Source organism: Phocoena sinus, chromosome 13, assembly GCF_008692025.1.
Source record: "Phocoena sinus isolate mPhoSin1 chromosome 13, mPhoSin1.pri, whole genome shotgun sequence".
NCBI classification, from domain to species: domain Eukaryota; kingdom Metazoa; phylum Chordata; class Mammalia; order Artiodactyla; family Phocoenidae; genus Phocoena; species Phocoena sinus.
In genome coordinates, this window is record NC_045775.1 from 56,203,454 (window position 1) to 56,208,993 (window position 5,540).

Here is a 5,540-nt window from a genome sequence, read left to right on the forward strand (position 1 = left end):
TTACATCTGTCTTTAACTGGAATTGACACAATGTTTGATCTTATAGACTTAGGAGAAATGACTAAGAAATCTACTTCAGTATCCACATAAAATTTTCAAGCTGTACTGGGGAAAACCGTTCCTTCACAAAATGGCTTAAGGAACTCCTAGTTCTATCACATTGAAACTAGAAAAGACTTTCACTAACAATACATTTGCATTTTTGTCATTGTGCTGAGGGAATTTGTAGATGGGAACCTCACCTGAGTTGTCATCACCATACTTCATCACCCTCAAGAAGATGGCCAATTTGAAGGGATAAAACAAAAGGTGTTTCGACAGTTAATTCTCAAAGTAGAGAAAAACTGACCAAAATTTTTGCCTAGTTTCCTGTCACCCAGCGTGCACTTTCAGGGTCCATGAAAGGAAAGAGTTTTGTTGAATTAACACTGAGGGCGTATATTATGTCTTCCCTTGACTAGCTCTCACCAGATAAGACGAGGAGTTACACAACCGGGAAAAACATTTCCAGGATATTGTTTTGACTTTGTGTGTGCATTTTTAAAAAACCACTGATTTGTCAGAGCAAGTTGGGCTCTGCCACTTGGAACAAGTGACTGGGTCTGAGCCGTTCCAGGTTAGGAGAGCAGGTTGGATGGTGAGGTGTGTTCCCATCGATCACTGATAAATATATTTCTCCCAAGGTGATGGGGTACCACACAGCCATTAGCCCACTCCTCTAGAGCCAACTGGCATTGATTATGCAGCTCTATCTCCTGCTGAGTCTCTGGGGTCACAAAGAAGGGGAAAAGGGAATTCTGATCTGACCTCCACAAATGCTGAAATGCCATCACTTGCTGTTTTGACACCAATTTGCAAAGTTGTTCTTGACCTTTAAGTGCATCAAAGTCACCTGGGTGACATGTTAAAAAGGAGACTCCTTTGCTTCCCCACAAGAGCTTTTGATTTAGCAAGTCTGGGGTAGGGCCTAGAAATTAGCAATTTTAATAGGAGTGTTTTGATATGTGAGGTACATGGACCATACTGCTGGAAACGTCAGCCTAGCACGGTGGTTCTGAAACTTGAGTGTGCATCAGAAGCATGCGGCGGGTTCGTTACAACACTGATTACTGGGTCCAGCCCCCAGAGTTTCTAATTCAGTAAGTTTACCTTGAAGCCCAAGAATTTGCATTTTTAACAAGTTTTCAGATACTGCTGCTGTTGCTGCTACTGGGGACCAGATTTTGAAAATCAGTGGCCTTATGAAAACACAGAAAGAGTACCTTTTCAAAAAACTATTGGCTAAGAAGATAGGTTTACTCTTTAGGGAAAGAAAAGAAATCAATGGACACTTATTGAGTATCTATAGGAGAAGGTGCCTGGCAGAGTAAAATGATATTTATTTTATCTTGGTAATTTTTTCTTCTATTTATGTTTTTCACAGATGAGAAATCCAAAGGTTGGGGCAGTTATTACTTTGTTAAAGGTCACATAGCTAGCTAAAATATTAAAAAAAATTTTTTTTCCTTAGAGTTTCTGTAGTTATACATGTAGCAATTTAGAGTAGCCTTTGCCCAGTGAAGGGGCTGCTTTTTGCTACTACCCAACTCAGCCCAGACCTAGCCAGCCTTGTCCTGTGGAAGGAAGTGGCACTCATGCTGCCTATTTCCTGTAAACACAGAACATCGCTTCCGGAAAGATGGCTGGATTTCATTGCTTACGTTTACCATTTCAGGGGCCAAGAAGCTCCCTGAGGATAGAGCCACCATACAGTTAGCAAATCAATCATAAAGCATTGATTTCATAGTTTATTCATTTATGAATTCATTGGTTTGCTTAAGTATTTACTGAGAATGCCTGTATTTGCTCAGTATTGTACAAAGCACTGACATAGTAGAAGGTCCTGGAGTGAAGCCAGTGAATCAGAATTTGTGTGCTTCCCTCTCTGCTTGATAAGCATCATGCTCCTAGATAAGTCCCTTCTGTTCTCTGGTCTCAGGTTCTCCCTGTTGGCAAACTTAGGGAGTGAGACTCGGTGATCTCCGAGGTTCCTTTGCTTCGGAACACTCCTGAATGTAAAATTTAACCCTCACGGTGTGCCTGACCCTCGAGCTGTGGGATGTATGCGTTTAGGGGAACACGGTGGGTGTGGAGGGAAGTAGACATAGAAGGAAGAGTCCCAATCAAAATGTGCACACATGATATCACTGGAGAAAAATCACAACCTGGTATCTTACCAGGGGAATTTAGGTAGTATGTCTTCCGGTGGGAGAGGTAGTCAAGGATGGTGGGATAGGAACTAGGGAGTGAGGAATGGAGAGGGTTGGATTAGTAGAAAGAAAATGGGAGCAGATTCAGCAAGTGTATAACCTCAGAAGCATGAACTTTCCTGATTTCACCCCCTCCCCCACAGCCCAGAGTCCTGTTTTCCGTGCTGGTCACATCATCAAACACTTCTGCGGCTGGGTGAGGAATCCGTTTGTGGGTAGTTGCCAGGTTTAGCAAATAAAAGTATAGAGTACCCAGTGAACTTTGAATTTTATATCAACAATACAATTTTTTAAAGAATAAGTATGTCCCAAATATCGCATGGAACATATTCATACTTAAAAATTATGCGTTGTTCATCTGAAATTCACATTTTAACTGGGTATCCTGTATTTTATCTGGCAGCTCTCTGCTATGGGGAATCTCTCAGAATCTGGCATGCCCATGAACAGTGAGGGGAAAGGAGCCTCTTAGCACTTTAGCTGTTCCTAACTCCTTGCCCAATGGCCCCCTCAGAACACCTGAATAAAGTTATCTCTGGCCAGAGAGCAGAAAGAACCCAGCTTCCCTTCCTTCTGCTGCCCAGTCTCTCAGCAGGTGAGAGTTGAAAGCAGAGCAGCCTTTGGAATCCTCTTCTCTCACACGCCTGCTTCTCACCAGGATTAGCATTTAGTGTTCTGGAAGCATTAGATTCCTTTTCTTCTTCCTTCCCCACAGCCTTGGAGGCTCCTGGACACATGAAAATTGTTCTGCTTGCTTTCTCTTGTGTCACTCTCATTCCCATCATTCTGTAGCTCGACAGAAAGAGGGAGAGCAAGCAACTAGAGGAGTAACTTTCTGACGCCAGTGGTAGGAGCTATTATTTTTCTGGTTAATTGCTTTCTTTTCTTTAAGAAAAGGAGCCCCTGGCTTTCCTGTCTCTCTAACCCTGCTCATTAGGTCATCAGGTTAGGGTGAGTTTTGTCTCTGTCTCTCCATCTCCCTACTTCTTTTGTCCTCATCTCCAGGTCCTTGAGTCCACTGCCTGTCAGGTGGGCTGTCTCCAAGGACACCTGCAGTCTGAGGCTGACTGAGCAGCCTGAGCAATACAATTCCTGTCCTTATCCCAGGACCCTCTTCTGCATAATGCAAGTTCAAGGATTCCTTCCTTCGGGACACAAGGTAGTATCTGAGCTTTCTTCCTTGAGTGATCACGAATCTCTCATGGGCAGACAAGCTCCATTTATTCATCGGTTCCTCCAGCATCTCTTCAGTGCCTACTTTGTGCCTTAGTAAATGTCTTCAAAATGAATCTCTGTCTGTGATTGCTCAGGAGGTATACTATGCAAGCCTGCAATCTACTGTCCTATTTTAGGGTATGATGGGGTATTTGTTTGTTTGTTTGTTTTTTTACTGCAATCAGATAGGGCAGCCTGGAAGAGGCCAGGACTGAACTTTGATCTGCCTACTGGAATAGATCAAGTACTAGGAACTCCAGGCTTGTGGGTAATATATGGCATCGGAAGAACGAGGCAACAGCAGGTCACGATTGATACGGCAAGGTGTCAAGTGGAGAAGGCCCCATAATCCAGGGAAGTCTTTTAGCAACTAGGGCCCCAGCTGTAGACTCAGGTCAAGAGCAAGACTTCACTGAAAGGAAGAAGAGAGCCCAGCAGGAGTGGGCAGGGCCTAAGGGCCTGGGGAACAACTTCGGGCAGAGGCCCAGTCACGTGATGTAGGGCACAGAGGGGCCTGGGTCTCAGAAATAAAAATATCCTGCCTTGGCAACACAGGGACACAAGTTGGGAACTACAGTGGAAGCAAGTGATTTGAGGTCATCAGAGTCCTGAGTTAGAACTGCTTAAATTCAGCTTTTCCAGGATCAGAGTTGTTCCTTTGGGTCCCATGAAGCTGAGGCTGCAGTCATGGGTTCAGTGGCCTAAGGAGGGGCCAGATAGGATAGGTGGGGGCTGGGCAGGGTCTGTCATTACTATCAGCTCCTCATGGGTTTCCATGAGCACAGAAATTTAATGAGTGTTTCAGGTATTGAAAATGACTTCCATTGGGTAAAAGTCTAATCAGACTGGATTCCTGAATAATCTACAAGGCAGCAAATTTAAAACTTCATTCAGATTGGAGAAGCAGACAGATGGTTCCTGTTTACAGAGGCTCTGGCTTCCTCCGTAAACAGGGACTTTAGCCTGGTCCCCGGGTCAAGGAAGGAAACTAGGAAATGACCCTAGAGGAGGTCACTGAAGCCTGGTGCAAGCTGAGTTACGATACCGACAGGTGTTTGCCAACCTGTAGTGGGACCTGCTCTCCCCAGAACGCGATGGTCTTTGCACAGTCGAGGGCTGGTTGGAGAACCTGACTGCGGGCACAGGCCATGCAGTGGAGGATGGGGAGATGTTCCAGTCGCAGGCCTCTGGGCCACACAGGCGAGGCCAAGAAGCATTGAAGCAGGCCGCCAGCAGGTGCTTCTCCTGCCCAAGCTCCTGGAGTCAGCATGTGAAGAAACCAGCTGTGTCTCTGGTGACAAGTTCTCAAGCTCTCTGGAGCGTGGAGTCATCCAAGCAGAAAGATCAGACCATGATTGAGTGCAGGTAAAGCAAAAGGCCGGGTACCCAGCAATAGCTCCAGGGGGGCAGATGAAGGACTTGAAGGAAGGACCACAGGATCTACAGTTTCGCCAGAGAGAGGAGGAGGCCAGTGTGCCGGAGGAAGCTTCACAGCTCCAGAGGCTGTCGATAGCAAGAGTGCTTGTCATCATCTTTATGGAGAGAACAAATGTTTGTGGCAGCAACTAGCCTCCCTGGGCTTTGCTCTGCCTGCTCTGTCCCAGAAAAATCACACAGCCAGCCTTGGGTCGGAAGAGGATCTCAGCTACGACACAGTCTCAGGACCTGGATCGATATTTTTTTAAGGTCCCCAAATAGATATTTACAAGTGAGGCTTCCCTTTGGGGCTGTTATTACAACTCATCTGACTTATAAAGATTCTAAGAAATGTATCTTAAGTGTTCCATATGTTTATCTATATCCTAGGCCAAACAGCTGCACCAGGTAAACACCCTGGCCTGGCCCAGCCCAGGCTGATGGCTGGGTTCTGCAGCTTTGGGATTGGGAGCTAACAGACTTCCTAGCGTGAAGTGTGGAATTCCCGGTCACTGTTCTTCATCTTCTTACGCTGGACTGTCTCAGTGGAAAGAGACCAGAAGGAGCCAGTGCAGTGTCCAAAGAGCTTAGCCTAGGAGAGGACACTGTGCTGGTAATCCTGAACACTTGCCTAAGACCTTTGGCTCTTCAAATATATAA